The following is a 16,329-nucleotide window of genomic DNA, read 5'->3' as shown; positions in this document are numbered from 1 at the left end:
AATTAAAAAAATGCAGGCGCGGACCGCAAAAATGCAAAAAAGGGGTGCAACACGAGGACTTCCCAGGAGGTCACCCATCCTAGTACTGCTCTCGCCCAAGCACGTTTAACTTCGGAGTTCTGATGGGATCCGGTGCATTAGTGCTGGTATGATCGCACCCGTCACACCTTGCACGATCATCGTATATATCTGCTGCCTTGCAACTCATTCAACCAAAATAAAAAATATATTTAAAAGTACGTTTTGGTCCCTGAACTTTTTCATATTTCCCGTTTAGTCCCTGCATTGCAATTCACCGGTGCTCGTTGCTCGTTACTCGTTACTCATTCTGTTTACGCGATAGGCGATAATAATTAAAAAAATGCAGGCGCGGACCGCAAAAATGCCAAAAAGGGGTGCAACACGAGGACTTCCCAGGAGGTCACCCATCCTAGTACTGCTCTCGCCCAAGCACGTTTAACTTCGGAGTTCTGATGGGATCCGGTGCATTAGTGCTGGTATGATCGCACCAGTCACACCTTGCACGATCATCGTATATATCTGCTGCCTTGCAACTCATTCAACCAAAATAAAAACTATCTTTAAAAGTACGTTTTGGTCCCTGAACTTTTTCATATTTCCCGTTTAGTCCCTGCATTGCAATTCACCGGTGCTCGTTGCTCGTTACTCGTTACTCGTTCTGTTTACGCGATAGGCGATAATAATTAAAAAAATGCAGGCGCGGACCGCAAAAATGCCAAAAAGGGGTGCAACACGAGGACTTCCCAGGAGGTCACCCATCCTAGTACTGCTCTCGCCCAAGCACGTTTAACTTCGGAGTTCTGATGGGATCCGGTGCATTAGTGCTGGTATGATCGCACCCGTCACACCTTGCACGATCATCGTATATATCTGCTGCCTTGCAACTCATTCAACCAAAATAAAAAATATATTTAAAAGTACGTTTTGGTCCCTGAACTTTTTCATATTTCCCGTTTAGTCCCTGCATTGCAATTCACCGGTGCTCGTTGCTCGTTACTCGTTACTCGTTCTGTTTACGCGATAGGCGATAATAATTAAAAAAATGCAGGCGCGGACCGCAAAAATGCCAAAAAGGGGTGCAACACGAGGACTTCCCAGGAGGTCACCCATCCTAGTACTGCTCTCGCCCAAGCACGTTTAACTTCGGAGTTCTGATGGGATCCGGTGCATTAGTGCTGGTATGATCGCACCCGTCACACCTTGCACGATCATCGTATATATCTGCTGCCTTGCAACTCATTCAACCAAAATAAAAACTATCTTTAAAAGTACGTTTTGGTCCCTGAACTTTTTCATATTTCCCGTTTAGTCCCTGCATTGCAATTCACCGGTGCTCGTTACTCGTTCTGTTTACGCGATAGGCGATAATAATTAAAAAAATGCAGGCGCGGACCGCAAAAATGCAAAAAAGGGGTGCAACACGAGGACTTCCCAGGAGGTCACCCATCCTAGTACTGCTCTCGCCCAAGCACGTTTAACTTCGGAGTTCTGATGGGATCCGGTGCATTAGTGCTGGTATGATCGCACCCGTCACACCTTGCACGATCATCGTATATATCTGCTGCCTTGCAACTCATTCAACCAAAATAAAAAATATATTTAAAAGTACGTTTTGGTCCCTGAACTTTTTCATATTTCCCGTTTAGTCCCTGCATTGCAATTCACCGGTGCTCGTTACTCGTTCTGTTTACGCGAGAGGCGATAATAATTAAAAAAATGCAGGCGCGGACCGCAAAAATGCAAAAAAGGGGTGCAACACGAGAACTTCCCAGGAGGTCACCCATCCTAGTACTGCTCTCGCCCAAGCACGTTTAACTTCGGAGTTCTGATGGGATCCGGTGCATTAGTGCTGGTATGATCGCACCCGTCACACCTTGCACGATCATCGTATATATCTGCTGCCTTGCAACTCATTCAACCAAAATAAAAAATATATTTAAAAGTACGTTTTGGTCCCTGAACTTTTTCATATTTCCCGTTTAGTCCCTGCATTGCAATTCACCGGTGCTCGTTGCTCGTTACTCGTTACTCATTCTGTTTACGCGATAGGCGATAATAATTAAAAAAATGCAGGCGCGGACCGCAAAAATGCCAAAAAGGGGTGCAACACGAGGACTTCCCAGGAGGTCACCCATCCTAGTACTGCTCTCGCCCAAGCACGTTTAACTTCGGAGTTCTGATGGGATCCGGTGCATTAGTGCTGGTATGATCGCACCAGTCACACCTTGCACGATCATCGTATATATCTGCTGCCTTGCAACTCATTCAACCAAAATAAAAACTATCTTTAAAAGTACGTTTTGGTCCCTGAACTTTTTCATATTTCCCGTTTAGTCCCTGCATTGCAATTCACCGGTGCTCGTTGCTCGTTACTCGTTACTCGTTCTGTTTACGCGATAGGCGATAATAATTAAAAAAATGCAGGCGCGGACCGCAAAAATGCCAAAAAGGGGTGCAACACGAGGACTTCCCAGGAGGTCACCCATCCTAGTACTGCTCTCGCCCAAGCACGTTTAACTTCGGAGTTCTGATGGGATCCGGTGCATTAGTGCTGGTATGATCGCACCCGTCACACCTTGCACGATCATCGTATATATCTGCTGCCTTGCAACTCATTCAACCAAAATAAAAAATATATTTAAAAGTACGTTTTGGTCCCTGAACTTTTTCATATTTCCCGTTTAGTCCCTGCATTGCAATTCACCGGTGCTCGTTGCTCGTTACTCGTTACTCGTTCTGTTTACGCGATAGGCGATAATAATTAAAAAAATGCAGGCGCGGACCGCAAAAATGCCAAAAAGGGGTGCAACACGAGGACTTCCCAGGAGGTCACCCATCCTAGTACTGCTCTCGCCCAAGCACGTTTAACTTCGGAGTTCTGATGGGATCCGGTGCATTAGTGCTGGTATGATCGCACCCGTCACACCTTGCACGATCATCGTATATATCTGCTGCCTTGCAACTCATTCAACCAAAATAAAAACTATCTTTAAAAGTACGTTTTGGTCCCTGAACTTTTTCATATTTCCCGTTTAGTCCCTGCATTGCAATTCACCGGTGCTCGTTGCTCGTTACTCGTTCTGTTTACGCGATAGGCGATAATAATTAAAAAAATGCAGGCGCGGACCGCAAAAATGCAAAAAAGGGGTGCAACACGAGGACTTCCCAGGAGGTCACCCATCCTAGTACTGCTCTCGCCCAAGCACGTTTAACTTCGGAGTTCTGATGGGATCCGGTGCATTAGTGCTGGTATGATCGCACCCGTCACACCTTGCACGATCATCGTATATATCTGCTGCCTTGCAACTCATTCAACCAAAATAAAAAATATCTTTAAAAGTACGTTTTGGTCCCTGAACTTTTTCATATTTCCCGTTTAGTCCCTGCATTGCAATTCACCGGTGCTCGTTGCTCGTTACTCGTTACTCGTTCTGTTTACGCGATAGGCGATAATAATTAAAAAAATGCAGGCGCGGACCGCAAAAATGCAAAAAAGGGGTGCAACACGAGGACTTCCCAGGAGGTCACCCATCCTAGTACTGCTCTCGCCCAAGCACGTTTAACTTCGGAGTTCTGATGGGATCCGGTGCATTAGTGCTGGTATGATCGCACCCGTCACACCTTGCACGATCATCGTATATATCTGCTGCCTTGCAACTCATTCAACCAAAATAAAAACTATCTTTAAAAGTACGTTTTGGTCCCTGAACTTTTTCATATTTCCCGTTTAGTCCCTGCATTGCAATTCACCGGTGCTCGTTGCTCGTTACTCGTTTACGCGAGAGGCGATAATAATTAAAAAAATGCAGGCGCGGACCGCAAAAATGCAAAAAAGGGGTGCAACACGAGGACTTCCCAGGAGGTCACCCATCCTAGTACTGCTCTCGCCCAAGCACGTTTAACTTCGGAGTTCTGATGGGATCCGGTGCATTAGTGCTGGTATGATCGCACCCGTCACACCTTGCACGATCATCGTATATATCTGCTGCCTTGCAACTCATTCAACCAAAATAAAAACTATCTTTAAAAGTACGTTTTGGTCCCTGAACTTTTTCATATTTCCCGTTTAGTCCCTGCATTGCAATTCACCGGTGCTCGTTGCTCGTTACTCGTTTACGCGATAGGCGATAATAATTAAAAAAATGCAGGCGCGGACCGCAAAAATGCAAAAAAGGGGTGCAACACGAGGACTTCCCAGGAGGTCACCCATCCTAGTACTGCTCTCGCCCAAGCACGTTTAACTTCGGAGTTCTGATGGGATCCGGTGCATTAGTGCTGGTATGATCGCACACGTCACACCTTGCACGATCATCGTATATATCTGCTGCCTTGCAACTCATTCAACCAAAATAAAAAATATCTTTAAAAGTACGTTTTGGTCCCTGAACTTTTTCATATTTCCCGTTTAGTCCCTGCATTGCAATTCACCGGTGCTCGTTGCTCGTTACTCGTTCTGTTTACGCGATAGGCGATAATAATTAAAAAAATGCAGGCGCGGACCGCAAAAATGCAAAAAAGGGGTGCAACACGAGGACTTCCCAGGAGGTCACCCATCCTAGTACTGCTCTCGCCCAAGCACGTTTAACTTCGGAGTTCTGATGGGATCCGGTGCATTAGTGCTGGTATGATCGCACCCGTCACACCTTGCACGATCATCGTATATATCTGCTGCCTTGCAACTCATTCAACCAAAATAAAAACTATCTTTAAAAGTACGTTTTGGTCCCTGAACTTTTTCATATTTCCCGTTTAGTCCCTGCATTGCAATTCACCGGTGCTCGTTACTCGTTCTGTTTACGCGATAGGCGATAATAATTAAAAAAATGCAGGCGCGGACCGCAAAAATGCAAAAAAGGGGTGCAACACGAGGACTTCCCAGGAGGTCACCCATCCTAGTACTGCTCTCGCCCAAGCACGTTTAACTTCGGAGTTCTGATGGGATCCGGTGCATTAGTGCTGGTATGATCGCACCCGTCACACCTTGCACGATCATCGTATATATCTGCTGCCTTGCAACTCATTCAACCAAAATAAAAACTATCTTTAAAAGTACGTTTTGGTCCCTGAACTTTTTCATATTTCCCGTTTAGTCCCTGCATTGCAATTCACCGGTGCTCGTTGCTCGTTACTCGTTTACGCGATAGGCGATAATAATTAAAAAAATGCAGGCGCGGACCGCAAAAATGCAAAAAAGGGGTGCAACACGAGGACTTCCCAGGAGGTCACCCATCCTAGTACTGCTCTCGCCCAAGCACGTTTAACTTCGGAGTTCTGATGGGATCCGGTGCATTAGTGCTGGTATGATCGCACACGTCACACCTTGCACGATCATCGTATATATCTGCTGCCTTGCAACTCATTCAACCAAAATAAAAAATATCTTTAAAAGTACGTTTTGGTCCCTGAACTTTTTCATATTTCCCGTTTAGTCCCTGCATTGCAATTCACCGGTGCTCGTTGCTCGTTACTCGTTCTGTTTACGCGATAGGCGATAATAATTAAAAAAATGCAGGCGCGGACCGCAAAAATGCAAAAAAGGGGTGCAACACGAGGACTTCCCAGGAGGTCACCCATCCTAGTACTGCTCTCGCCCAAGCACGTTTAACTTCGGAGTTCTGATGGGATCCGGTGCATTAGTGCTGGTATGATCGCACCCGTCACACCTTGCACGATCATCGTATATATCTGCTGCCTTGCAACTCATTCAACCAAAATAAAAACTATCTTTAAAAGTACGTTTTGGTCCCTGAACTTTTTCATATTTCCCGTTTAGTCCCTGCATTGCAATTCACCGGTGCTCGTTACTCGTTCTGTTTACGCGATAGGCGATAATAATTAAAAAAATGCAGGCGCGGACCGCAAAAATGCAAAAAAGGGGTGCAACACGAGGACTTCCCAGGAGGTCACCCATCCTAGTACTGCTCTCGCCCAAGCACGTTTAACTTCGGAGTTCTGATGGGATCCGGTGCATTAGTGCTGGTATGATCGCACCCGTCACACCTTGCACGATCATCGTATATATCTGCTGCCTTGCAACTCATTCAACCAAAATAAAAACTATCTTTAAAAGTACGTTTTGGTCCCTGAACTTTTTCATATTTCCCGTTTAGTCCCTGCATTGCAATTCACCGGTGCTCGTTGCTCGTTACTCGTTTACGCGATAGGCGATAATAATTAAAAAAATGCAGGCGCGGACCGCAAAAATGCAAAAAAGGGGTGCAACACGAGGACTTCCCAGGAGGTCACCCATCCTAGTACTGCTCTCGCCCAAGCACGTTTAACTTCGGAGTTCTGATGGGATCCGGTGCATTAGTGCTGGTATGATCGCACCCGTCACACCTTGCACGATCATCGTATATATCTGCTGCCTTGCAACTCATTCAACCAAAATAAAAAATATCTTTAAAAGTACGTTTTGGTCCCTGAACTTTTTCATATTTCCCGTTTAGTCCCTGCATTGCAATTCACCGGTGCTCGTTACTCGTTCTGTTTACGCGATAGGCGATAATAATTAAAAAAATGCAGGCGCGGACCGCAAAAATGCAAAAAAGGGGTGCAACACGAGGACTTCCCAGGAGGTCACCCATCCTAGTACTGCTCTCGCCCAAGCACGTTTAACTTCGGAGTTCTGATGGGATCCGGTGCATTAGTGCTGGTATGATCGCACCCGTCACACCTTGCACGATCATCGTATATATCTGCTGCCTTGCAACTCATTCAACCAAAATAAAAAATATCTTTAAAAGTACGTTTTGGTCCCTGAACTTTTTCATATTTCCCGTTTAGTCCCTGCATTGCAATTCACCGGTGCTCGTTACTCGTTCTGTTTACGCGAGAGGCGATAATAATTAAAAAAATGCAGGCGCGGACCGCAAAAATGCAAAAAAGGGGTGCAACACGAGGACTTCCCAGGAGGTCACCCATCCTAGTACTGCTCTCGCCCAAGCACGTTTAACTTCGGAGTTCTGATGGGATCCGGTGCATTAGTGCTGGTATGATCGCACCCGTCACACCTTGCACGATCATCGTATATATCTGCTGCCTTGCAACTCATTCAACCAAAATAAAAACTATCTTTAAAAGTACGTTTTGGTCCCTGAACTTTTTCATATTTCCCGTTTAGTCCCTGCATTGCAATTCACCGGTGCTCGTTACTCGTTCTGTTTACGCGATAGGCGATAATAATTAAAAAAATGCAGGCGCGGACCGCAAAAATGCAAAAAAGGGGTGCAACACGAGGACTTCCCAGGAGGTCACCCATCCTAGTACTGCTCTCGCCCAAGCACGTTTAACTTCGGAGTTCTGATGGGATCCGGTGCATTAGTGCTGGTATGATCGCACCCGTCACACCTTGCACGATCATCGTATATATCTGCTGCCTTGCAACTCATTCAACCAAAATAAAAACTATCTTTAAAAGTACGTTTTGGTCCCTGAACTTTTTCATATTTCCCGTTTAGTCCCTGCATTGCAATTCACCGGTGCTCGTTGCTCGTTACTCGTTTACGCGATAGGCGATAATAATTAAAAAAATGCAGGCGCGGACCGCAAAAATGCAAAAAAGGGGTGCAACACGAGGACTTCCCAGGAGGTCACCCATCCTAGTACTGCTCTCGCCCAAGCACGTTTAACTTCGGAGTTCTGATGGGATCCGGTGTATTAGTGCTAGTATGATCGCACCCGTCACACCTTGCACGATCATCGTATATATCTGCTGCCTTGCAACTCATTCAACCAAAATAAAAACTATCTTTAAAAGTACGTTTTGGTCCCTGAACTTTTTCATATTTCCCGTTTAGTCCCTGCATTGCAATTCACCGGTGCTCGTTACTCGTTCTGTTTACGCGATAGGCGATAATAATTAAAAAAATGCAGGCGCGGACCGCAAAAATGCAAAAAAGGGGTGCAACACGAGGACTTCCCAGGAGGTCACCCATCCTAGTACTGCTCTCGCCCAAGCACGTTTAACTTCGGAGTTCTGATGGGATCCGGTGCATTAGTGCTGGTATGATCGCACCCGTCACACCTTGCACGATCATCGTATATATCTGCTGCCTTGCAACTCATTCAACCAAAATAAAAACTATCTTTAAAAGTACGTTTTGGTCCCTGAACTTTTTCATATTTCCCGTTTAGTCCCTGCATTGCAATTCACCGGTGCTCGTTGCTCGTTACTCGTTCTGTTTACGCGATAGGCGATAATAATTAAAAAAATGCAGGCGCGGACCGCAAAAATGCAAAAAAGGGGTGCAACACGAGGACTTCCCAGGAGGTCACCCATCCTAGTACTGCTCTCGCCCAAGCACGTTTAACTTCGGAGTTCTGATGGGATCCGGTGCATTAGTGCTGGTATGATCGCACCCGTCACACCTTGCACGATCATCGTATATATCTGCTGCCTTGCAACTCATTCAACCAAAATAAAAAATATCTTTAAAAGTACGTTTTGGTCCCTGAACTTTTTCATATTTCCCGTTTAGTCCCTGCATTGCAATTTACCGGTGCTCGTTACTCGTTCTGTTTACGCGATAGGCGATAATAATTAAAAAAATGCAGGCGCGGACCGCAAAAATGCAAAAAAGGGGTGCAACACGAGGACTTCCCAGGAGGTCACCCATCCTAGTACTGCTCTCGCCCAAGCACGTTTAACTTCGGAGTTCTGATGGGATCCGGTGCATTAGTGCTGGTATGATCGCACCCGTCACACCTTGCACGATCATCGTATATATCTGCTGCCTTGCAACTCATTCAACCAAAATAAAAACTATCTTTAAAAGTACGTTTTGGTCCCTGAACTTTTTCATATTTCCCGTTTAGTCCCTGCATTGCAATTCACCGGTGCTCGTTGCTCGTTACTCGTTTACGCGATAGGCGATAATAATTAAAAAAATGCAGGCGCGGACCGCAAAAATGCAAAAAAGGGGTGCAACACGAGGACTTCCCAGGAGGTCACCCATCCTAGTACTGCTCTCGCCCAAGCACGTTTAACTTCGGAGTTCTGATGGGATCCGGTGCATTAGTGCTGGTATGATCGCACCCGTCACACCTTGCACGATCATCGTATATATCTGCTGCCTTGCAACTCATTCAACCAAAATAAAAAATATCTTTAAAAGTACGTTTTGGTCCCTGAACTTTTTCATATTTCCCGTTTAGTCCCTGCATTGCAATTCACTGGTGCTCGTTACTCGTTCTGTTTACGCGATAGGCGATAATAATTAAAAAAATGCAGGCGCGGACCGCAAAAATGCAAAAAAGGGGTGCAACACGAGGACTTCCCAGGAGGTCACCCATCCTAGTACTGCTCTCGCCCAAGCACGTTTAACTTCGGAGTTCTGATGGGATCCGGTGCATTAGTGCTGGTATGATCGCACCCGTCACACCTTGCACGATCATCGTATATATCTGCTGCCTTGCAACTCATTCAACCAAAATAAAAACTATCTTTAAAAGTACGTTTTGGTCCCTGAACTTTTTCATATTTCCCGTTTAGTCCCTGCATTGCAATTCACCGGTGCTCGTTGCTCGTTACTCGTTTACGCGATAGGCGATAATAATTAAAAAAATGCAGGCGCGGACCGCAAAAATGCAAAAAAGGGGTGCAACACGAGGACTTCCCAGGAGGTCACCCATCCTAGTACTGCTCTCGCCCAAGCACGTTTAACTTTGGAGTTCTGATGGGATCCGGTGCATTAGTGCTGGTATGATCGCACCCGTCACACCTTGCACGATCATCGTATATATCTGCTGCCTTGCAACTCATTCAACCAAAATAAAAAATATCTTTAAAAGTACGTTTTGGTCCCTGAACTTTTTCATATTTCCCGTTTAGTCCCTGCATTGCAATTCACCGGTGCTCGTTGCTCGTTACTCGTTCTGTTTACGCGATAGGCGATAATAATTAAAAAAATGCAGGCGCGGACCGCAAAAATGCAAAAAAGGGGTGCAACACGAGGACTTCCCAGGAGGTCACCCATCCTAGTACTGCTCTCGCCCAAGCACGTTTAACTTCGGAGTTCTGATGGGATCCGGTGCATTAGTGCTGGTATGATCGCACCCGTCACACCTTGCACGATCATCGTATATATCTGCTGCCTTGCAACTCATTCAACCAAAATAAAAAATATCTTTAAAAGTACGTTTTGGTCCCTGAACTTTTTCATATTTCCCGTTTAGTCCCTGCATTGCAATTCACCGGTGCTCGTTACTCGTTCTGTTTACGCGAGAGGCGATAATAATTAAAAAAATGCAGGCGCGGACCGCAAAAATGCAAAAAAGGGGTGCAACACGAGGACTTCCCAGGAGGTCACCCATCCTAGTACTGCTCTCGCCCAAGGACGTTTAACTTCGGAGTTCTGATGGGATCCGGTGCATTAGTGCTGGTATGATCGCACCCGTCACACCTTGCACGATCATCGTATATATCTGCTGCCTTGCAACTCATTCAACCAAAATAAAAGCTATCTTTAAAAGTACGTTTTGGTCCCTGAACTTTTTCATATTTCCCGTTTAGTCCCTGCATTGCAATTCACCGGTGCTCGTTGCTCGTTACTCGTTTACGCGATAGGCGATAATAATTAAAAAAATGCAGGCGCGGACCGCAAAAATGCAAAAAAGGGGTGCAACACGAGGACTTCCCAGGAGGTCACCCATCCTAGTACTGCTCTCGCCCAAGCACGTTTAACTTCGGAGTTCTGATGGGATCCGGTGCATTAGTGCTGGTATGATCGCACCCGTCACACCTTGCACGATCATCGTATATATCTGCTGCCTTGCAACTCATTCAACCAAAATAAAAAATATCTTTAAAAGTACGTTTTGGTCCCTGAACTTTTTCATATTTCCCGTTTAGTCCCTGCATTGCAATTCACCGGTGCTCGTTGCTCGTTACTCGTTCTGTTTACGCGATAGGCGATAATAATTAAAAAAATGCAGGCGCGGACCGCAAAAATGCAAAAAAGGGGTGCAACACGAGGACTTCCCAGGAGGTCACCCATCCTAGTACTGCTCTCGCCCAAGCACGTTTAACTTCGGAGTTCTGATGGGATCCGGTGCATTAGTGCTGGTATGATCGCACCCGTCACACCTTGCACGATCATCGTATATATCTGCTGCCTTGCAACTCATTCAACCAAAATAAAAAATATCTTTAAAAGTACGTTTTGGTCCCTGAACTTTTTCATATTTCCCGTTTAGTCCCTGCATTGCAATTCACCGGTGCTCGTTACTCGTTCTGTTTACGCGAGAGGCGATAATAATTAAAAAAATGCAGGCGCGGACCGCAAAAATGCAAAAAAGGGGTGCAACACGAGGACTTCCCAGGAGGTCACCCATCCTAGTACTGCTCTCGCCCAAGGACGTTTAACTTCGGAGTTCTGATGGGATCCGGTGCATTAGTGCTGGTATGATCGCACCCGTCACACCTTGCACGATCATCGTATATATCTGCTGCCTTGCAACTCATTCAACCAAAATAAAAAATATCTTTAAAAGTACGTTTTGGTCCCTGAACTTTTTCATATTTCCCGTTTAGTCCCTGCATTGCAATTCACCGGTGCTCGTTGCTCGTTACTCGTTTACGCGATAGGCGATAATAATTAAAAAAATGCAGGCGCGGACCGCAAAAATGCAAAAAAGGGGTGCAACACGAGGACTTCCCAGGAGGTCACCCATCCTAGTACTGCTCTCGCCCAAGCACGTTTAACTTCGGAGTTCTGATGGGATCCGGTGCATTAGTGCTGGTATGATCGCACCCGTCACACCTTGCACGATCATCGTATATATCTGCTGCCTTGCAACTCATTCAACCAAAATAAAAAATATCTTTAAAAGTACGTTTTGGTCCCTGAACTTTTTCATATTTCCCGTTTAGTCCCTGCATTGCAATTCACCGGTGCTCGTTACTCGTTCTGTTTACGCGATAGGCGATAATAATTAAAAAAATGCAGGCGCGGACCGCAAAAATGCAAAAAAGGGGTGCAACACGAGGACTTCCCAGGAGGTCACCCATCCTAGTACTGCTCTCGCCCAAGCACGTTTAACTTCGGAGTTCTGATGGGATCCGGTGCATTAGTGCTGGTATGATCGCACCCGTCACACCTTGCACGATCATCGTATATATCTGCTGCCTTGCAACTCATTCAACCAAAATAAAAAATATCTTTAAAAGTACGTTTTGGTCCCTGAACTTTTTCATATTTCCCGTTTAGTCCCTGCATTGCAATTCACCGGTGCTCGTTGCTCGTTACTCGTTTACGCGATAGGCGATAATAATTAAAAAAATGCAGGCGCGGACCGCAAAAATGCAAAAAAGGGGTGTAACACGAGGACTTCCCAGGAGGTCACCCATCCTAGTACTGCTCTCGCCCAAGCACGTTTAACTTCGGAGTTCTGATGGGATCCGGTGCATTAGTGCTGGTATGATCGCACCCGTCACACCTTGCACGATCATCGTATATATCTGCTGCCTTGCAACTCATTCAACCAAAATAAAAAATATCTTTAAAAGTACGTTTTGGTCCCTGAACTTTTTCATATTTCCCGTTTAGTCCCTGCATTGCAATTCACCGGTGCTCGTTGCTCGTTACTCGTTTACGCGATAGGCGATAATAATTAAAAAAATGCAGGCGCGGACCGCAAAAATGCAAAAAAGGGGTGCAACACGAGGACTTCCCAGGAGGTCACCCATCCTAGTACTGCTCTCGCCCAAGCACGTTTAACTTCGGAGTTCTGATGGGATCCGGTGCATTAGTGCTGGTATGATCGCACCCGTCACACCTTGCACGATCATCGTATATATCTGCTGCCTTGCAACTCATTCAACCAAAATAAAAAATATCTTTAAAAGTACGTTTTGGTCCCTGAACTTTTTCATATTTCCCGTTTAGTCCCTGCATTGCAATTCACCGGTGCTCGTTACTCGTTCTGTTTACGCGATAGGCGATAATAATTAAAAAAATGCAGGCGCGGACCGCAAAAATGCAAAAAAGGGGTGCAACACGAGGACTTCCCAGGAGGTCACCCATCCTAGTACTGCTCTCGCCCAAGCACGTTTAACTTCGGAGTTCTGATGGGATCCGGTGCATTAGTGCTGGTATGATCGCACCCGTCACACCTTGCACGATCATCGTATATATCTGCTGCCTTGCAACTCATTCAACCAAAATAAAAAATATCTTTAAAAGTACGTTTTGGTCCCTGAACTTTTTCATATTTCCCGTTTAGTCCCTGCATTGCAATTCACCGGTGCTCGTTGCTCGTTACTCGTTTACGCGATAGGCGATAATAATTAAAAAAATGCAGGCGCGGACCGCAAAAATGCAAAAAAGGGGTGTAACACGAGGACTTCCCAGGAGGTCACCCATCCTAGTACTGCTCTCGCCCAAGCACGTTTAACTTCGGAGTTCTGATGGGATCCGGTGCATTAGTGCTGGTATGATCGCACCCGTCACACCTTGCACGATCATCGTATATATCTGCTGCCTTGCAACTCATTCAACCAAAATAAAAAATATCTTTAAAAGTACGTTTTGGTCCCTGAACTTTTTCATATTTCCCGTTTAGTCCCTGCATTGCAATTCACCGGTGCTCGTTGCTCGTTACTCGTTTACGCGATAGGCGATAATAATTAAAAAAATGCAGGCGCGGACCGCAAAAATGCAAAAAAGGGGTGCAACACGAGGACTTCCCAGGAGGTCACCCATCCTAGTACTGCTCTCGCCCAAGCACGTTTAACTTCGGAGTTCTGATGGGATCCGGTGCATTAGTGCTGGTATGATCGCACCCGTCACACCTTGCACGATCATCGTATATATCTGCTGCCTTGCAACTCATTCAACCAAAATAAAAAATATATTTAAAAGTACGTTTTGGTCCCTGAACTTTTTCATATTTCCCGTTTAGTCCCTGCATTGCAATTCACCGGTGCTCGTTGCTCGTTACTCGTTACTCGTTCTGTTTACGCGATAGGCGATAATAATTAAAAAAATGCAGGCGCGGACCGCAAAAATGCCAAAAAGGGGTGCAACACGAGGACTTCCCAGGAGGTCACCCATCCTAGTACTGCTCTCGCCCAAGCACGTTTAACTTCGGAGTTCTGATGGGATCCGGTGCATTAGTGCTGGTATGATCGCACCCGTCACACCTTGCACGATCATCGTATATATCTGCTGCCTTGCAACTCATTCAACCAAAATAAAAAATATCTTTAAAAGTACGTTTTGGTCCCTGAACTTTTTCATATTTCCCGTTTAGTCCCTGCATTGCAATTCACCGGTGCTCGTTACTCGTTCTGTTTACGCGAGAGGCGATAATAATTAAAAAAATGCAGGCGCGGACCGCAAAAATGCAAAAAAGGGGTGCAACACGAGGACTTCCCAGGAGGTCACCCATCCTAGTACTGCTCTCGCCCAAGCACGTTTAACTTCGGAGTTCTGATGGGATCCGGTGCATTAGTGCTGGTATGATCGCACCCGTCACACCTTGCACGATCATCGTATATATCTGCTGCCTTGCAACTCATTCAACCAAAATAAAAAATATCTTTAAAAGTACGTTTTGGTCCCTGAACTTTTTCATATTTCCCGTTTAGTCCCTGCATTGCAATTCACCGGTGCTCGTTGCTCGTTACTCGTTTACGCGATAGGCGATAATAATTAAAAAAATGCAGGCGCGGACCGCAAAAATGCAAAAAAGGGGTGTAACACGAGGACTTCCCAGGAGGTCACCCATCCTAGTACTGCTCTCGCCCAAGCACGTTTAACTTCGGAGTTCTGATGGGATCCGGTGCATTAGTGCTGGTATGATCGCACCCGTCACACCTTGCACGATCATCGTATATATCTGCTGCCTTGCAACTCATTCAACCAAAATAAAAAATATCTTTAAAAGTACGTTTTGGTCCCTGAACTTTTTCATATTTCCCGTTTAGTCCCTGCATTGCAATTCACCGGTGCTCGTTGCTCGTTACTCGTTTACGCGATAGGCGATAATAATTAAAAAAATGCAGGCGCGGACCGCAAAAATGCAAAAAAGGGGTGCAACACGAGGACTTCCCAGGAGGTCACCCATCCTAGTACTGCTCTCGCCCAAGCACGTTTAACTTCGGAGTTCTGATGGGATCCGGTGCATTAGTGCTGGTATGATCGCACCCGTCACACCTTGCACGATCATCGTATATATCTGCTGCCTTGCAACTCATTCAACCAAAATAAAAAATATATTTAAAAGTACGTTTTGGTCCCTGAACTTTTTCATATTTCCCGTTTAGTCCCTGCATTGCAATTCACCGGTGCTCGTTGCTCGTTACTCGTTACTCGTTCTGTTTACGCGATAGGCGATAATAATTAAAAAAATGCAGGCGCGGACCGCAAAAATGCCAAAAAGGGGTGCAACACGAGGACTTCCCAGGAGGTCACCCATCCTAGTACTGCTCTCGCCCAAGCACGTTTAACTTCGGAGTTCTGATGGGATCCGGTGCATTAGTGCTGGTATGATCGCACCCGTCACACCTTGCACGATCATCGTATATATCTGCTGCCTTGCAACTCATTCAACCAAAATAAAAAATATCTTTAAAAGTACGTTTTGGTCCCTGAACTTTTTCATATTTCCCGTTTAGTCCCTGCATTGCAATTCACCGGTGCTCGTTACTCGTTCTGTTTACGCGAGAGGCGATAATAATTAAAAAAATGCAGGCGCGGACCGCAAAAATGCCAAAAAGGGGTGCAACACGAGGACTTCCCAGGAGGTCACCCATCCTAGTACTGCTCTCGCCCAAGCACGTTTAACTTCGGAGTTCTGATGGGATCCGGTGCATTAGTGCTGGTATGATCGCACCCGTCACACCTTGCACGATCATCGTATATATCTGCTGCCTTGCAACTCATTCAACCAAAATAAAAAATATCTTTAAAAGTACGTTTTGGTCCCTGAACTTTTTCATATTTCCCGTTTAGTCCCTGCATTGCAATTCACCGGTGCTCGTTGCTCGTTACTCGTTTACGCGATAGGCGATAATAATTAAAAAAATGCAGGCGCGGACCGCAAAAATGCAAAAAAGGGGTGCAACACGAGGACTTCCCAGGAGGTCACCCATCCTAGTACTGCTCTCGCCCAAGCACGTTTAACTTCGGAGTTCTGATGGGATCCGGTGCATTAGTGCTGGTATGATCGCACCCGTCACACCTTGCACGATCATCGTATATATCTGCTGCCTTGCAACTCATTCAACCAAAATAAAAAATATCTTTAAAAGTACGTTTTGGTCCCTGAACTTTTTCATATTTCCCGTTTAGTCCCTGCATTGCA

General features: G+C 45.6%; 48 non-coding genes across 48 annotated transcripts; all 48 read right to left on the bottom strand.

Annotated features, from left to right (window-relative positions):
* Nucleotides 1–41: 41 nt before the first annotated feature.
* LOC126683921 (5S ribosomal RNA) lies at nt 42–160 on the bottom strand. The gene has a single exon (XR_007642123.1). It is a non-coding gene; the product is annotated as a 5S ribosomal RNA (ribosomal RNA).
* Nucleotides 161–392: 232 nt separating this feature from the next.
* On the bottom strand, nt 393–511 carry LOC126684563 (5S ribosomal RNA). Its single transcript, XR_007642736.1, has one exon. It is a non-coding gene; the product is annotated as a 5S ribosomal RNA (ribosomal RNA).
* Nucleotides 512–743: 232 nt separating this feature from the next.
* On the bottom strand, nt 744–862 carry LOC126683920 (5S ribosomal RNA). The gene has a single exon (XR_007642122.1). It is a non-coding gene; the product is annotated as a 5S ribosomal RNA (ribosomal RNA).
* Nucleotides 863–1,094: 232 nt separating this feature from the next.
* On the bottom strand, nt 1,095–1,213 carry LOC126683919 (5S ribosomal RNA). Its single transcript, XR_007642121.1, has one exon. It is a non-coding gene; the product is annotated as a 5S ribosomal RNA (ribosomal RNA).
* Nucleotides 1,214–1,431: 218 nt separating this feature from the next.
* Nucleotides 1,432–1,550, bottom strand: LOC126683917 (5S ribosomal RNA). Its single transcript, XR_007642120.1, has one exon. It is a non-coding gene; the product is annotated as a 5S ribosomal RNA (ribosomal RNA).
* A 218-nt stretch (nt 1,551–1,768) lies between these two features.
* LOC126684667 (5S ribosomal RNA) lies at nt 1,769–1,887 on the bottom strand. The gene has a single exon (XR_007642839.1). It is a non-coding gene; the product is annotated as a 5S ribosomal RNA (ribosomal RNA).
* A 232-nt stretch (nt 1,888–2,119) lies between these two features.
* On the bottom strand, nt 2,120–2,238 carry LOC126684562 (5S ribosomal RNA). Its single transcript, XR_007642735.1, has one exon. It is a non-coding gene; the product is annotated as a 5S ribosomal RNA (ribosomal RNA).
* Nucleotides 2,239–2,470: 232 nt separating this feature from the next.
* On the bottom strand, nt 2,471–2,589 carry LOC126683915 (5S ribosomal RNA). Its single transcript, XR_007642118.1, has one exon. It is a non-coding gene; the product is annotated as a 5S ribosomal RNA (ribosomal RNA).
* A 232-nt stretch (nt 2,590–2,821) lies between these two features.
* On the bottom strand, nt 2,822–2,940 carry LOC126683914 (5S ribosomal RNA). The gene has a single exon (XR_007642117.1). It is a non-coding gene; the product is annotated as a 5S ribosomal RNA (ribosomal RNA).
* A 225-nt stretch (nt 2,941–3,165) lies between these two features.
* Nucleotides 3,166–3,284, bottom strand: LOC126683913 (5S ribosomal RNA). Its single transcript, XR_007642116.1, has one exon. It is a non-coding gene; the product is annotated as a 5S ribosomal RNA (ribosomal RNA).
* A 232-nt stretch (nt 3,285–3,516) lies between these two features.
* On the bottom strand, nt 3,517–3,635 carry LOC126683911 (5S ribosomal RNA). Its single transcript, XR_007642115.1, has one exon. It is a non-coding gene; the product is annotated as a 5S ribosomal RNA (ribosomal RNA).
* Nucleotides 3,636–3,855: 220 nt separating this feature from the next.
* Nucleotides 3,856–3,974, bottom strand: LOC126683910 (5S ribosomal RNA). Its single transcript, XR_007642114.1, has one exon. It is a non-coding gene; the product is annotated as a 5S ribosomal RNA (ribosomal RNA).
* A 220-nt stretch (nt 3,975–4,194) lies between these two features.
* LOC126684519 (5S ribosomal RNA) lies at nt 4,195–4,313 on the bottom strand. Its single transcript, XR_007642694.1, has one exon. It is a non-coding gene; the product is annotated as a 5S ribosomal RNA (ribosomal RNA).
* Nucleotides 4,314–4,538: 225 nt separating this feature from the next.
* LOC126683908 (5S ribosomal RNA) lies at nt 4,539–4,657 on the bottom strand. Its single transcript, XR_007642112.1, has one exon. It is a non-coding gene; the product is annotated as a 5S ribosomal RNA (ribosomal RNA).
* Nucleotides 4,658–4,875: 218 nt separating this feature from the next.
* Nucleotides 4,876–4,994, bottom strand: LOC126683907 (5S ribosomal RNA). The gene has a single exon (XR_007642111.1). It is a non-coding gene; the product is annotated as a 5S ribosomal RNA (ribosomal RNA).
* Nucleotides 4,995–5,214: 220 nt separating this feature from the next.
* LOC126684518 (5S ribosomal RNA) lies at nt 5,215–5,333 on the bottom strand. The gene has a single exon (XR_007642693.1). It is a non-coding gene; the product is annotated as a 5S ribosomal RNA (ribosomal RNA).
* Nucleotides 5,334–5,558: 225 nt separating this feature from the next.
* On the bottom strand, nt 5,559–5,677 carry LOC126683906 (5S ribosomal RNA). Its single transcript, XR_007642110.1, has one exon. It is a non-coding gene; the product is annotated as a 5S ribosomal RNA (ribosomal RNA).
* Nucleotides 5,678–5,895: 218 nt separating this feature from the next.
* LOC126683905 (5S ribosomal RNA) lies at nt 5,896–6,014 on the bottom strand. Its single transcript, XR_007642109.1, has one exon. It is a non-coding gene; the product is annotated as a 5S ribosomal RNA (ribosomal RNA).
* A 220-nt stretch (nt 6,015–6,234) lies between these two features.
* LOC126683904 (5S ribosomal RNA) lies at nt 6,235–6,353 on the bottom strand. The gene has a single exon (XR_007642108.1). It is a non-coding gene; the product is annotated as a 5S ribosomal RNA (ribosomal RNA).
* A 218-nt stretch (nt 6,354–6,571) lies between these two features.
* On the bottom strand, nt 6,572–6,690 carry LOC126683902 (5S ribosomal RNA). The gene has a single exon (XR_007642106.1). It is a non-coding gene; the product is annotated as a 5S ribosomal RNA (ribosomal RNA).
* Nucleotides 6,691–6,908: 218 nt separating this feature from the next.
* On the bottom strand, nt 6,909–7,027 carry LOC126683901 (5S ribosomal RNA). The gene has a single exon (XR_007642105.1). It is a non-coding gene; the product is annotated as a 5S ribosomal RNA (ribosomal RNA).
* A 218-nt stretch (nt 7,028–7,245) lies between these two features.
* On the bottom strand, nt 7,246–7,364 carry LOC126683900 (5S ribosomal RNA). The gene has a single exon (XR_007642104.1). It is a non-coding gene; the product is annotated as a 5S ribosomal RNA (ribosomal RNA).
* A 220-nt stretch (nt 7,365–7,584) lies between these two features.
* LOC126684613 (5S ribosomal RNA) lies at nt 7,585–7,703 on the bottom strand. The gene has a single exon (XR_007642785.1). It is a non-coding gene; the product is annotated as a 5S ribosomal RNA (ribosomal RNA).
* Nucleotides 7,704–7,921: 218 nt separating this feature from the next.
* Nucleotides 7,922–8,040, bottom strand: LOC126683899 (5S ribosomal RNA). Its single transcript, XR_007642103.1, has one exon. It is a non-coding gene; the product is annotated as a 5S ribosomal RNA (ribosomal RNA).
* Nucleotides 8,041–8,265: 225 nt separating this feature from the next.
* LOC126683898 (5S ribosomal RNA) lies at nt 8,266–8,384 on the bottom strand. The gene has a single exon (XR_007642102.1). It is a non-coding gene; the product is annotated as a 5S ribosomal RNA (ribosomal RNA).
* Nucleotides 8,385–8,602: 218 nt separating this feature from the next.
* On the bottom strand, nt 8,603–8,721 carry LOC126683897 (5S ribosomal RNA). The gene has a single exon (XR_007642101.1). It is a non-coding gene; the product is annotated as a 5S ribosomal RNA (ribosomal RNA).
* A 220-nt stretch (nt 8,722–8,941) lies between these two features.
* LOC126683896 (5S ribosomal RNA) lies at nt 8,942–9,060 on the bottom strand. Its single transcript, XR_007642100.1, has one exon. It is a non-coding gene; the product is annotated as a 5S ribosomal RNA (ribosomal RNA).
* A 218-nt stretch (nt 9,061–9,278) lies between these two features.
* Nucleotides 9,279–9,397, bottom strand: LOC126683895 (5S ribosomal RNA). The gene has a single exon (XR_007642099.1). It is a non-coding gene; the product is annotated as a 5S ribosomal RNA (ribosomal RNA).
* A 220-nt stretch (nt 9,398–9,617) lies between these two features.
* On the bottom strand, nt 9,618–9,736 carry LOC126684652 (5S ribosomal RNA). The gene has a single exon (XR_007642824.1). It is a non-coding gene; the product is annotated as a 5S ribosomal RNA (ribosomal RNA).
* Nucleotides 9,737–9,961: 225 nt separating this feature from the next.
* On the bottom strand, nt 9,962–10,080 carry LOC126683894 (5S ribosomal RNA). Its single transcript, XR_007642098.1, has one exon. It is a non-coding gene; the product is annotated as a 5S ribosomal RNA (ribosomal RNA).
* A 218-nt stretch (nt 10,081–10,298) lies between these two features.
* On the bottom strand, nt 10,299–10,417 carry LOC126684893 (5S ribosomal RNA). Its single transcript, XR_007643058.1, has one exon. It is a non-coding gene; the product is annotated as a 5S ribosomal RNA (ribosomal RNA).
* Nucleotides 10,418–10,637: 220 nt separating this feature from the next.
* Nucleotides 10,638–10,756, bottom strand: LOC126683893 (5S ribosomal RNA). Its single transcript, XR_007642097.1, has one exon. It is a non-coding gene; the product is annotated as a 5S ribosomal RNA (ribosomal RNA).
* Nucleotides 10,757–10,981: 225 nt separating this feature from the next.
* Nucleotides 10,982–11,100, bottom strand: LOC126683891 (5S ribosomal RNA). The gene has a single exon (XR_007642095.1). It is a non-coding gene; the product is annotated as a 5S ribosomal RNA (ribosomal RNA).
* Nucleotides 11,101–11,318: 218 nt separating this feature from the next.
* Nucleotides 11,319–11,437, bottom strand: LOC126684892 (5S ribosomal RNA). The gene has a single exon (XR_007643057.1). It is a non-coding gene; the product is annotated as a 5S ribosomal RNA (ribosomal RNA).
* Nucleotides 11,438–11,657: 220 nt separating this feature from the next.
* LOC126683890 (5S ribosomal RNA) lies at nt 11,658–11,776 on the bottom strand. The gene has a single exon (XR_007642094.1). It is a non-coding gene; the product is annotated as a 5S ribosomal RNA (ribosomal RNA).
* Nucleotides 11,777–11,994: 218 nt separating this feature from the next.
* LOC126683889 (5S ribosomal RNA) lies at nt 11,995–12,113 on the bottom strand. Its single transcript, XR_007642093.1, has one exon. It is a non-coding gene; the product is annotated as a 5S ribosomal RNA (ribosomal RNA).
* A 220-nt stretch (nt 12,114–12,333) lies between these two features.
* On the bottom strand, nt 12,334–12,452 carry LOC126684825 (5S ribosomal RNA). The gene has a single exon (XR_007642994.1). It is a non-coding gene; the product is annotated as a 5S ribosomal RNA (ribosomal RNA).
* Nucleotides 12,453–12,672: 220 nt separating this feature from the next.
* Nucleotides 12,673–12,791, bottom strand: LOC126683888 (5S ribosomal RNA). Its single transcript, XR_007642092.1, has one exon. It is a non-coding gene; the product is annotated as a 5S ribosomal RNA (ribosomal RNA).
* A 218-nt stretch (nt 12,792–13,009) lies between these two features.
* Nucleotides 13,010–13,128, bottom strand: LOC126683887 (5S ribosomal RNA). Its single transcript, XR_007642091.1, has one exon. It is a non-coding gene; the product is annotated as a 5S ribosomal RNA (ribosomal RNA).
* A 220-nt stretch (nt 13,129–13,348) lies between these two features.
* Nucleotides 13,349–13,467, bottom strand: LOC126684824 (5S ribosomal RNA). The gene has a single exon (XR_007642993.1). It is a non-coding gene; the product is annotated as a 5S ribosomal RNA (ribosomal RNA).
* Nucleotides 13,468–13,687: 220 nt separating this feature from the next.
* On the bottom strand, nt 13,688–13,806 carry LOC126683885 (5S ribosomal RNA). The gene has a single exon (XR_007642090.1). It is a non-coding gene; the product is annotated as a 5S ribosomal RNA (ribosomal RNA).
* A 232-nt stretch (nt 13,807–14,038) lies between these two features.
* Nucleotides 14,039–14,157, bottom strand: LOC126683884 (5S ribosomal RNA). Its single transcript, XR_007642089.1, has one exon. It is a non-coding gene; the product is annotated as a 5S ribosomal RNA (ribosomal RNA).
* A 218-nt stretch (nt 14,158–14,375) lies between these two features.
* Nucleotides 14,376–14,494, bottom strand: LOC126683883 (5S ribosomal RNA). Its single transcript, XR_007642088.1, has one exon. It is a non-coding gene; the product is annotated as a 5S ribosomal RNA (ribosomal RNA).
* A 220-nt stretch (nt 14,495–14,714) lies between these two features.
* LOC126684823 (5S ribosomal RNA) lies at nt 14,715–14,833 on the bottom strand. Its single transcript, XR_007642992.1, has one exon. It is a non-coding gene; the product is annotated as a 5S ribosomal RNA (ribosomal RNA).
* A 220-nt stretch (nt 14,834–15,053) lies between these two features.
* On the bottom strand, nt 15,054–15,172 carry LOC126683882 (5S ribosomal RNA). Its single transcript, XR_007642087.1, has one exon. It is a non-coding gene; the product is annotated as a 5S ribosomal RNA (ribosomal RNA).
* A 232-nt stretch (nt 15,173–15,404) lies between these two features.
* On the bottom strand, nt 15,405–15,523 carry LOC126683881 (5S ribosomal RNA). The gene has a single exon (XR_007642086.1). It is a non-coding gene; the product is annotated as a 5S ribosomal RNA (ribosomal RNA).
* Nucleotides 15,524–15,741: 218 nt separating this feature from the next.
* LOC126683879 (5S ribosomal RNA) lies at nt 15,742–15,860 on the bottom strand. Its single transcript, XR_007642084.1, has one exon. It is a non-coding gene; the product is annotated as a 5S ribosomal RNA (ribosomal RNA).
* Nucleotides 15,861–16,080: 220 nt separating this feature from the next.
* LOC126683878 (5S ribosomal RNA) lies at nt 16,081–16,199 on the bottom strand. Its single transcript, XR_007642083.1, has one exon. It is a non-coding gene; the product is annotated as a 5S ribosomal RNA (ribosomal RNA).
* Between the last annotated feature and the right edge of the window lie 130 nt (nt 16,200–16,329).

The sequence above is a fragment of the Mercurialis annua genome, linkage group LG5 (assembly GCF_937616625.2).
Source record: "Mercurialis annua linkage group LG5, ddMerAnnu1.2, whole genome shotgun sequence".
In the NCBI taxonomy this organism is placed as follows: domain Eukaryota; kingdom Viridiplantae; phylum Streptophyta; class Magnoliopsida; order Malpighiales; family Euphorbiaceae; genus Mercurialis; species Mercurialis annua.
This window is presented reverse-complemented; position numbering and strand designations above follow the sequence as displayed.